The sequence below is a fragment of the Gorilla gorilla genome, chromosome 16 (assembly GCF_029281585.2).
Source record: "Gorilla gorilla gorilla isolate KB3781 chromosome 16, NHGRI_mGorGor1-v2.1_pri, whole genome shotgun sequence".
In the NCBI taxonomy this organism is placed as follows: Eukaryota; Metazoa; Chordata; class Mammalia; order Primates; family Hominidae; genus Gorilla; species Gorilla gorilla.
The window spans coordinates 64708803-64721103 of NC_073240.2; the positions used below are offsets into that span (position 1 = coordinate 64708803).

Here is a 12301-nt window from a genome sequence, read left to right on the forward strand (position 1 = left end):
ATTTCCTGTAAACAAACCCAGCACTGCTGTGTGAGTGTGAAAGGAACGGGGACATCCCAGCTTAGCCTCTGTTTATACTCGGCTTACTGACCTTGGTCTTCCTGACCGCCTCTTTCCCCTGGCCAGCCAACTTCCTGTTGACAACATTCCCCTCCTCTAGACTAACCATGTAGCCCACATTTCTCTCTGCGTTTAACTAATTTTGGTCCTCAGCAGGACACAGGAAAAATGCACCCGATTTCCAGGGAAAATACCAGCTGCTCAGGCTATTTCCAGCCCAGCAAGCAGCTGCCAGGTCTGACACAACAATGCAGGTGGGTGCAGGGTAGGGGACAGCCCCTCACACACCCGTGGGCCTGGCCCTCGCACACCCCAGACTCCCAGTGAGGCTGCAATGGAATCCTGAGCTCTCCCTTCTCACTCCCACCCAACCACTCAGACTAGGGTCCCCTCTGCCTCACCCACTTTCTCCCACTCCACACAACTTTCCTTCACTCCACTCTAAAGGAAATGTCCTGAAAACACACATCCACACAAAATATGTATACAAATGTTCACAGCAGCATATTCCCAATAGCCCTGAAGGAGAAACAGTGAATGAATGGATAAACAAGATGTGAACACCCATAGCACATCTTGTATCCACAAGTGAATTCGATTTGGCCATAAAAAGGAATGAAGCCAAAGAAAAAAATAAAAAGGAATGAAGTACTGCTGGGCGCGGTGGCTCATGCCTGTAATCCCAGCACTTTGGGAGGTCGAGGCGGGTGGATTACTTGAGGTCAGGAGTTTGAGACCAGCCTGGCCAACATGGCAAAACCCCTGTCTCTACTAAAAATACAAAAGTTAGGTGGGTGTGGTGGCGCACGCCTGTAGTCCCAGCTGCTCGGGAGGCTGAGGCAGGAGAATCACTTGAACCCAGGAAGTGGAGGTTGCAGTGAACCAAGATCGTGCCACTGCACTCCAGCCTGGGCAACAGAGTGAGTCTCCGTCTCAATAAATAAATAAATAAATAAAATGAAATATAAAAAGGAATGAAGTACTGATACCTGCTACAGCAGCAAGGAACCTTGAAAACATTTATGCTAAGGGAAAGAACCAGTCACAAAAGACAAAAAATATTCCATTGATACAAAATACCCAGCATAGGCAAATCCACAGAGACAGAAAGTAGATTAGTAGTCCCCTAGGATTGGGGGAATGGAGACATGGGGAGTACAAGCTTTCTTTTCTATTTTCTATAAACTATGGTGGTGTTGGTTATATAACTTTGTAAACGGTACACATTAAGTGAATAAATTATATAGTATGTGAATTATATCTCCATAAAGCTATTAAATAAATAAATATTTCAGAAAATCAAACATCCCTGTTTCTTAAAGCACTGAAGGGTTTCCACAGCTTGCACCTTTGTTCACACCATCTGCTCTGCCTGGAAAGCCTTCTGTTCAGTCTCTGTCCATTGAAATCCTAGCTGGGCTTCAAAGTCTAACTCAACCCACTATGTTCTTGCAGACTTTCCTCAGCAACCCTGAGCACCCTCCACCACCCCCAGGAGTGAGCCCCACCCCCCTCCAGGCCCCACCAGGCTTATTTGAACCTTTCTGTGATGACATTTGGCATGCTTTCTCTTGTCCAGTGGTCCTTTGCTGTTTTTATCATAGCTCCCCTACCAGAGCTGTCCTCAGCCGGAAGGAGGACTCAGATCTTTGCATCTTTGCCCCTGCAATGCAGAGCACAGCAGCTGGCATGCTGAGGGTGACCCTAGCTGTTAGCTGCACTGATAGTAAATCTGGACAGATGCCTTCTCCCAGGTCCCCCTGGCTGCCTATGGTCTCTGTGACCTTCCAGCTGGAAAATTCCACTCAAGGGAGCTGGCTGAGGCCTTCCCCGGCTTTTTTTCCTTTTTTTAAAAAAAAAAATAACACATTTCCTTTTGCATTTTTTTGCTTTTTTATTCTTCTTCCCCTCTGGAGATTACTCTCAACACTGTTTTGAAAATGTGTCCAAGTCTTTCCCCAAGGCACCGCAAATTTCCCTAAGGCTGTACAGAAAGGAGCATGAGGGTGGGTGAAGTCAGCTTATGACCTGGAGAGGATCCAGGAAAGTGGCCCCACTCCAGCACCCCTGACCAGCCCACTGGGGGCTGCCCACGGACCCAAGTGTCCTGGCACCCCATGCAGTCAGCTGCAACCTCCCAACTGCCAACTACCTCCCAGGCAGGCAGTTTCACCCTCTTAGGAACTTCTCCTCTCCTCCAGGGAAAAGACCATGAGACATCTCCCTGGGGCTGAAGGGCCATGGCCCAGCCCTCCCGACCACCATAGCTGAGAGCCCAGGACACCATCTCACACCACACGCTGAATGGGGGTGGGAGCCACAGTGGGCAGAGGTGGAAACACCAGACCTGGTGATCCCCAGGACTATGGAGCAGCAGGGATGAGGTGGTGGAGGGGAAGAATTGAGGCTGAAATAAGATGGGAGTCTCCTTCCTCACACAGGCTCACCTCTGTGGCACACAGTCCAGGAGAGATGGTTTCTTCACTGGTCTATAAGAACCTCAGGGCAGGCCGGGCACAGTGGCTCACACATGTAATCCTAGCACTTTGGGAGGCCAAGGCAGGGGGTATCACCTGAGGTCAGGAGTTCGAGACCAGCCTGGCCAACATGGTGAAACCCCATCTCTACTACAAATATAAAAATTAGCTGGGCGTGGTGGCATGCACCTGTAATCCTAGCTACTCAGGGGGCTGAGATGGGAGAATCACTTGAACCCGGGAGGTGGAGGCTGCAGTGAGCCGAGAACACACTGCTACACTCCAGCCTGGGCGACAAAGTGAGACTCCATCTCAAAAAAACAACAACAAAAAAAAACAAAAATAAAAAAACAAACAAAAAAAAGAACCTCAGGGCAGGGCCATGTTTCCCCCGCCCGAGTCTCATCTGTCCTCAGCCCCACCCCAAGCACCTAACACAAAGCAGGTGACTTCTCTCCTGCCTGGAACACTCTCCCTGCACTACCCCAACCCCAAACCTGGCTAGTTCCTATTCACATTTCAGCAAAGGTAGTACCTCCTCCAGAAGGCCTTCTCTGCTCTCTCCCTGCCTACCACCCTCCCCAGTTCCCAAAGTACCCTGTAATACCCGAACACAGTGCTTCTTACTCTGATGAGCTTGTCTGCTGGTCTCCCTCTACTGGGTTGCCCAAGGGTTTTGTTCCTGTCATCTCCCCAGAGGTTGGGATAGAGCCTGATATCCAGCAGCTGCTCAATATATGTGCCCCAAGTGAAGACAGGTGCCACTGATTAAGCCCCTGAAATATACAGGACCCAGTGCTAAGCAAACATGCGACATACTTTACACTTCATTGAACTCTCAACTACCTCACATGGTGGGTGTTATCATTCCTTTTGCAAAAAAAAAAAAAGAAGAAACCAAGACTAGCCAGGTGTGGTGGCTCATGCCTGTAACCCCAGAACTTTGGGTGGCAGAGGCAGGAGGATTGCTTAAGCCCAGAAGTTCAAGACCAGCCAGGGCAACTTGGAGAAACCCTGTCTCTACAAAAAAAATTTTTAAAAATTAGCCCAGCATGGTGGCACACACTTGTAGTCCCAGCTACTCAGGAGGCTGAGGTGGGAGGATCACCTGAGCCCAGGAGGTTGAGGCTGCAATAAGTTATGATTGTGCCACTATACTCCAGACTTGGCAACAGAGTGAGACCCTGTCAAAAAGAAAAAAGAAAAGAAACCGAGACTATAACATTAGTTTGTATTATCCTTCATTAGGAATTTTAACCTTTATCTCTCAGGCCCCAAAGTTTGTGCTCCTAACCGCTAGACTAAATGATTCCCCTTCCTTGCTTCTCAGGGGTCTTATTAATCTAGCCCAGGAGGCCGGGCACAGTGGCTCATGCCTGTATTCCCAGCACTTTGGGAGGCTGAAGTAGGTGGATCACTTGAGGTCAGGAGTTCAAGACCAGCCTGGTCAACATGGTGAAACCCTGACTCTACTAAAAAAAATACAAAAATTAGCTGGGCGTGGTGGCACACGCCTGTAGTCGCCACTACTCAGGAGGCTGAGGCAGGAGAATTGCTTGAACTCGGGAAGCAGAGGCTGCAGTGAGCTGAGATCGTACCACTGTACTCCAGTCTGGGTGACAGAGAGGGACTCTGTCTCAAAAAAAAAAAAAAAAAATCTATCCCAGAGACAAGCAGCAATGCCACTCTGGCCTGGCAACCTGGGGCAACCTCGTGCCTGGCTCAGACACAGCTGTTTTCCTCCTCTGGCACCTGCATCCTACCCCAGGGTGCCTTTTCTTCTGGTGATGCTTCCATGCAAGTGAGTAGCCCCAGAACCCATCCCTGGCCTCAGGAGCTCCTGAGCAGGAGGTCCTCAAGTCAGATGAGAAAACGGAGGTCCTGGCAGGGCGAACACCCAAGCTGGGTCTGGATAAAGGGATGAAGCCTGGGGGTTTCAGGCTGGAAGGTGGCCGTGGGGCAGTAGGAATGCTCTGTTGGGTGGTCAGGACCCAGGTTCTCGTCCCTACCTTCACCACTCACTTATTGGGCCATTTGGACCAGACATACCCATAGACTCAGACCTGCCCTGATTGGGAGTAAACAGAGGCCATGGCTCCCTGCTATCCAGCCATGTTTCTGCTTCCTTCCTAGGCCACCAAGGTACCTATAGGCTGGCCAGGGGATTTGGGCCCCTAAACCTGAAGCTCTACCTGCTTTCAGACAGGCTTCCTTCTTGCTGTCCCAAGCTCCACTATTAGCCTGATGACAGCCAGGACAGAGGGTAGGGACTAACATTTACAGCATGTTTACTAAGCCAAATTTGATGCTAGTGTTCTATGTGATACTTGCAGCCACGCTGAGTGATAAGTACTGTTATAAACTCCATTTCACAGATAAGAAAACGGGGCTCACACAGGGCTAAATGATTTGCCAAGGTGCAACAGCTTGTAATGTCACAATCAGTGGGGAGCAGTGGGGTGGGGACTTCCCTGGCAGTCCAATCCCTTTCTCCCCAACACATCACTGAATCTGGTTAAATATCTTCAGTGGTCCCACTGGCCACCGGAGAAAGTCCAAATGCCTCACCTGATATTTGAGGTAGTCAAGGCACTGACTGCCCCATGCTCTCTTTCCAGCCTCACCACCCATCCCTTGCCTGTACCTGCTCTATATCCCCGCAGGGTGGGCACTACCACTCCACAACGACATCTCAACTCCATCCTTTGCTCTGGCTTGGAATGCCTGTCCTACTCCTCTTCATTTTCAGAGCCTCTTCCCCCTCAACCCTGCCTCCCCTTACTCCCTTACTTAGAGAGAATCTTTTTTTAAAAAAAGAGATGAGATGTTGCCCAGACTGGATTTAAACTCCTGAACTCAAGTGATCCTCCCCGCTCAGCCTCCTGAGTAGTTGGGATTACAGACATGAGCCACCCTGACCACCCAGCTAACTCCCTTACTTCTCCCTGAGCTTCCAACCCTGTGCTCCAACCCCTCTGTGTTGATGACGCTGGCCTGCTGGCAGTCCTAAGCTGTAGGCTGTCTCTCACAGGTGATGCCACTTTCCTGGGTGGCAGCCTTTTCCCTGAGAAAATTCAAATTGGTTTTAGGATTCCTGGTATCCCCTGTGGCGTCTTGCATCCTGCATGTTCCATTAATATTTGAGGAAATGAATTGAAAGAATCCAGGGCCAGAGGCTCCTCCTTTTCTGCCAGGCCCCGCACCACCACTAGGGGCTCCAGAGTGCATTCCTCCTATAGGGCTGTGATGCGGAGGGAGCAGGAAGGAACGGGACTAAGGGAGGGTCCAAAAGGAAGCTAAGGGTCAGCAGAGTGGCAGTTCCCCAGGAATCTGGTCTAAGCTTCTCTGCTTCCTCCCTCCCCAAATAGAGCAGGGTGGTGCAAAAGAGCCCAGGCCTGCAGATTGGAAAACTGCAGGTCCAGCTCCACCACCCAAGGCCATGTGAGCTTAAGCAGGCCACGTCCTTTCTCTGGGCCTCAGCCCCCCAACTGTAAGTCAGGCAGTGGATGGCATCCAAAGCCCCTTCGAGCTCTAGGCTCTGCAGTTTCGAGATGGCACAACCTCCCAAGCTGGCTGTGAAAATTCCTACTGCTTTGGGCTCTAAGGCAGGACGTGTAAAGGCGCAGGTCTCCTGGCCCCAGGTCAGGAAGGAAGAACAGGCTGCTGCAACCACACACTGCTGGGTCCAAGCCAGAGTGCCCTCTGGGGCAGTCCGATCCTATCCATACTCCCCACTCCTGTCATTCTCCTCCAGCTTTATTTACTTCAACCAAATACTTCACCCACATACCTGACATCACCTCCAAAGCACGGCTGGAGGGAGGGGTCACATTCCCACAGGTGCCGCCACTGCCCAGCCCAGGGCCTGCCTGCCACCAGGAGGCAGAAATACCCTTGTCAAAACAAACCCACCCAGCTCATCCCGCCAGGGAGGCACCCATGGGAGAGGCCAACGTGCTCCTTTGTGTCCTGGGGGATCTGGCCAGAGGTGCCTGCTGTGGTGCCGACCAGAAGGTGGTTGTCCGGTGGGGCACCCATGGCCTGTGGGCCCAGCACAGCGTGTCCTGAAGTCTGAGCAGGATGAAGACACCCTTGGGGGGTTATGTCGTGAAGTACAAAAGATAAAGGTAAGTCTGGGTTCAAATCCCAGCTCTGCTGTTCACAGTATGAAAACTGGACAGACACTGGAGCTCTTAGAGGCTCAGTTTCCCATCTATAAAATGGGGGCAAAACCTACTGAGCCACGGGGTTGTTCTGTGATTGAGAGAGATGGTTTATGTAAGGAGCAGCACCCAGTGAGATTTCAGACAACAGCGGCTATGTTTGCTCATTCTTTTCTGGGATGCAGCATGAACAGTCATCCCTGGGAGCTCACAATGTTGGGGCTGCAAGGGACCTCAGAGATCATTTAGTCCCTTCATGTCAGAGCAGCCCAGAGACATCAAGAAACTACCAAGGTCACTGAGCAAGGACCTCCAGCCCAGTGCCCTCTCCAGATGCCCGTGTGGCCTGCCTGCTGCTGGGTGAGGCTGCTCTGCTAAGCAAAGCAGAGGCCCAGCCAGGGCTGTGCTGTGGGGACAAGGAAGCTGCCTACCAATCTTCACTGGCCATGTCAAGCACAGCCCCAGATTATTCAGGCAGTGCTGGGCAACCTGAGAAAGGAAGGCCGCTCCATGCTAGGCCTCTGTGGACAGGTTTTGAAGGTGCTCAGCTCCCTGTCCTCACACACTGCCGATGGGACCACAGCCAGCCCCTCCCCACAAGCCTTCAGTGTGGCCCATGCCCAATATGTGCCTCTGTGTGGCATTCAAGGCCCTGCTGCCCCACCTCCTACTCCCTGCCCGCTTTCCCTCTGCTACCTCTCTGCTACCTCTTCATCACCCCATCCCACCCTGCAGTTCACTCTGCTGGAACAGCCTTCCTGACAAGCTCCTGCTCCCCTTCCCCACCCAGTTCCCACACACACTGGAACTTCTTCTATGATCTCCCTCCCCTCCAACACACAGCTAGTTGTCCCCAGCTTGCACGCACCTCTGGCAGAGAATCAGCTGCACTACAATTCCTTCCTTACATGTCCTGTCCCCACTATACTAAAGCCCCATGAGGAAGGACAAGGGCCTTGCCTTTCATTTCCATCCCCAGCACCCAAGGGTGGCTGGCATTATAGCAGGGCCCAGTTATTGTTTACTGGACAAATAAAGAAATGGGCCAATGCAGTCACATATGCATCTCTCACACATCCTGCTTTTGGAGAATATAGATAATGGCTAAGCATGCACGCCTTGGAATCTGGGTTCAGATCCCAGCTCTGCCATTTATCAGCAGCCTGACACTGGGCAAGTTATTGAACCTCTCTCAGCATAGGTTTCTCATCTATAAATTAGGAATAACAATCATAAAACCTATCTCAAGAGGGTTACTAGGAGGATCAAACAAGGCATATAAAGTGGCCTATAGGTGTTATCATAATCTCTGTGACTATTTCCTTGATGATGTCTCTCCCTCCCAGAATGAGAATCTTTATCATCTGCCTATTGAACTCCTAACCACATTTCCAGGCCCTGCCCAAACCTTCTTTCCTCCAGAAGCATCATTTGGATATGCAGCCCAGCTCTTCTTCCTTCTCCCATCTCCATTCATGCAACAAGCTTGATCCATAGCACCAACCACCACCAAGAGCTCTGTGAGCGAGTCTTGCCTTCCCCACTTGTATTAGTCCATTCTCGAATTGCTGTAATGAAATACCTGATGGGCGCAGTGGCTCACGCCTATAATCCCAGTACTTTGGGAGGCCGAGGTGGGCAAAGCACCTGAGGTCGGGAGTTCAAGACCACCCTGGCCAACATAGCGAAACCCCATCTCTAAGAAAAAACGCAAAAAAATTAGCTGGGTGTGATGGCACACACCTGTAATCCCAGCTACTTCAGAGGCTGAGGTAGGAGAATCGCTTGAACCTGGGAGGCAGAGGTTGCAGTGAGCGGAGATCACACCACTGCACTCCAGCCTGCATGATGGAGTGAGACTCCATCTCAAAAAAAAAAAAAAAAAAAGATTTAACTGGTTCATGGTTCCATAGGCTGTACAGGAAGCATAGCAGCTTTTGCTTCTGGAGAGGCCTCAAGAAGCTTACACTCATGGCAGAAGGTGAAGGGAAAGCAGGCACATCTTACCTGGCCAGAGAAGGAGCAAGAAGGAGAGAGAGGGGAGGTGCCTCACACTTTTAAACAACCTGATCTTGTGAGAACTCACTATCATGAGAACAGCACCAAGGCACTAAGGGGAAAATCCGCCCCCAAGATCCAGTCACCTCCCAACAGGCCCCATCTCCAACACTGAGGATCACAATTCAACACGAGATTTGGGTGGGGACACAGATCCAAACCATATCACTGCTAGACTGCACACTGGCTGAAGGCAGGGCCTGCTTCTCACACTCCTCCTGCGTTCCTCCACACACCCAACATAGAGGTCCGTGTAGAACAAAACTTGTAGCACTTCACAGTTTACAAAGGAGTCACATGTGTCTCATTTTGTCACAGTTTACAAAGAAGTCACGTGTCTCATTTTGTCCTCACCCTGTGAAGCAAGTGCTGTCTTGCTTCTGACCCCTGTAAAACTGACCCGTTTTACAGATGAAGAAACCAAGGCACAAGAGATCGTTTGCCCACACTGCCTCAGCTAATAGGTAATGGAGCTGAGATTCAAGCACAGGCTGACCCCAAATCCTGTGTGCTTTCCACTCTCCCACATGGCCTCCCCTCCTCTAGCTGATGCGGGCGTGCCTTCTGAGATCACCCTTGCCTGCTGGTTTGCCATTTCCAACCTAGCTCTGGTGCCTCATCAGTTTGCTGTGCAGCTCCATGTTTTTCCCAGAAAACCCACAGTTGTGGCTTAGGAAAGGGCCTGAACTCAGTTGCACTTGGATTTGTTAAACCACAGCCTCTGGCTACTCACCCATGACTGCTTCCTCCTCTGGGGTAGGCCACTGTGTGGCTCTGACCTCCTGTTGCCCTACTGGGTAAAGCAGGAAAGAAAACCGCTACCTGCTCTGTCTCTATACTCTCATGGGATAGAGGGAGAGAAATAAAAATTCACTTTCAAGGCCATTCCAGGACCACCGGCTTTCAGTCCTGGGCTAAGCAGCACACTGGCTTTATGGTCTGTGCCACACACCACCAGCATTTGCCTTGGGCTCTCCCTTCCCTTCCCTTTATCAGACCCTCAAAGCCTACGGGTGAGGCTGGGATGGATGTTGCTCCCATCTAACCAGTGAGGAGCCTGGGCCTGGATTCAGGCATTCTGAGCACCTAGCTGTGCTTTAGGGGCCCCCCATCTGTGCTAATTGCCTATCGGAATTCCCAAACCAACTAAATCCAACTCACCAGGAGTTGGCTCCAAGATGCATGACTTCAAAGCAAGCCTGCAAGGAAGTCAAAATCAGTTGGGGTCCAGTGTTTAGAAAACCAATGCTACAGAGGGCCCCATCCTTAGGTAGATAGGAGTTCGATTCCACTTCTACCCATCCTAGCTCTGTGATCTTGGCAAGTCACTCATCTTTTTGAGCCTTGCGTCCCTCAATTGCAAAATGGGAATGTTAATATGGTAAAGCAAATATGGCTGAATGTTGAATGTAAGGAGAGTTTTTAATGATGTCTATTGTATTCTCCCAATTTCTTCAAATGTTCTGAAATTTTTTTCCCAATAAAAAGTTTTGAGGGAAAAAGACTTCCATGCTGTGACTGCTGATAGAAACTCTTTGGTCTGGCCCTGAACCTTTACAGTCTCATCCTAACAGATCTTGCCAGTTCGATTTCTACCAAGTCTTACCTCCACTCCATGCCTTCAGGTTTTAGTATGGAAATAGCTCCAGGCATAAGTTCTACTTTCAAATGTATGCACATTCTATAGCAATTAATAAAATACAAATTAAATTTTTAAGTATGAGGGATAACTTATTAGAAAGAGAAAACAATTTTTTTTTGAGACATAGTCTCACTCTATCAACCAAGCTGGAGTGTGGTGGTGCGATCACAGCTCATTGCAGCCTCAACTTCCTGGGCTCAAGTGATCCTCCCATCTCAGCCTCTTGAATAGCTGGGCCTACAGGCATGTACCACCACATCTGGCTAATTAAAAAACATTTTTTTTTTGTAGAGACTCACTCTGTTACCCAGGCTGGTCTCAAACTCCTGGGCTCAAGCAATCCGCCTGCCTTAGCCTCCCAAAGTGCTGGAATTACAGCCATGAGCCACAGTGCCCAGCCAGAAAGAGAAAACAACTATTAGAAAGAAAAAAACAACTATTAGAAAGAAAAAAACACTGTTTTATTTTTTTTGGTTTTTTTTTTTTGGATTAACTGTGTGTAAAAGGCATAACCTAAGGAAGTAAGAAATCTGTAATGTTAGAATCTGGTAAAATAAAAGTTGGTGACCTCCAGCTTTGTTTAGTGTTTCCTCACTGGCTAAGTTCAAGTCTCAGCCCTGTCACTTAATACTGTGTAATCTTGGGCAAGTTACTAAACCTCTCTGAATCTCCATTGCCTATATGTAAAAAAGTGACAAGATCCTGTACTTCAGTGAGGATCAAATGAGAAAACAGACATGTAAACACGTCATATTCTAGAAAGTTCCACACACATTTGAAGTATTAACATTCTCATGACAGCTTGGCCAGCAGACTTCATCACACATTATTAAAGGACAGCTCGCAGAATGACTCAGGGCATAGAGGAATTTGGATTTTTTGGAATATCTTACTCAAGGATTCATGCCTCTTAACACCGTTTATATAAAGCAATTCCCCCCTCCCCGGGGTTCTGGATTCCTGGCCTGCATAGAATTTTCATCAATTCTCATGACTTGTTATTTTGGCATAAAATACCATCAGACCTGAAAACTTCACCTTCCATTTCTGAGTTCTCAAGTTGGATCAGGCTTGGGTGCAGATTGGGGGTGGAGGAAGGACATACCATTACTCAGAGGGGAAGCTACCAAATCCAAAACAAACACAAAACCACATAAAAATGCCCTCTACAAGGCCTCTGTGTTGGAATCATGCAAGGGGGTGCGGTTCCTGGGTGATACTGAGCCCTGTTAGTGCTACCAGGTACCGAAGGGCAGTCAGCCCCAGTGTCCCTTCCATCTATGTCAAGATAGGTGACATCGTCTATGCACATCACCTCCACCTACCCACATCAGCGGGCTTTCTGTGGTGGATGTACAACACACACCAGGATGATTTCCACTCTGCAGAGACAGAGAGCGCACTCCTTGGCAGCGAGCGTTTGTTTGTGATAATTGGTTACCTTTTATTTCCGATGGCATCCCCACCGAGTCTCACTATGGCCAGCTCCTAGTAGATGATGGGCTCCTGGAAGGCTGGTACCATAGCACATTGATGTTTGTCACTCTACCCCCTGGCATACAGTAGACCTTCAACATATTTTCATATCAGTAAATTGAAATCCACCTGCAATCTCTTCTGTATTTTCCAGGTAAGACATGAAAGGGCCTTGGCCATCTGTGTGTGTGCCTGGTTTTCACTAACGCATTCACTCATTCATTCACCCATTCACTCATTTGTTCGACACTGAGGAACTCAGCATGTGTTGGGCACTAGGTAGCAGAAAGTGACTCATTGTGATCAATGCTCAGCAGAAGTTTGTACACAGGGCCAGGCGTGCTGGCTCATGCCTGTAATCTCAGTACTTTGGGAGGCTGAGGCGGGCGGATCACTTGAGGTCAGGAGTTCGAGACCAGCCTGGC

General features: G+C 49.5%; 1 protein-coding gene across 6 annotated transcripts in view; it reads right to left on the reverse strand.

Moving 5' to 3' along the window:
• The window catches only part of DAPK2 (death associated protein kinase 2), a 139446-nt gene that overhangs the window by 32690 nt on the left and 94455 nt on the right, over window positions 1-12301 (reverse strand). The gene's annotated exons all lie outside the window — the stretch shown is intronic.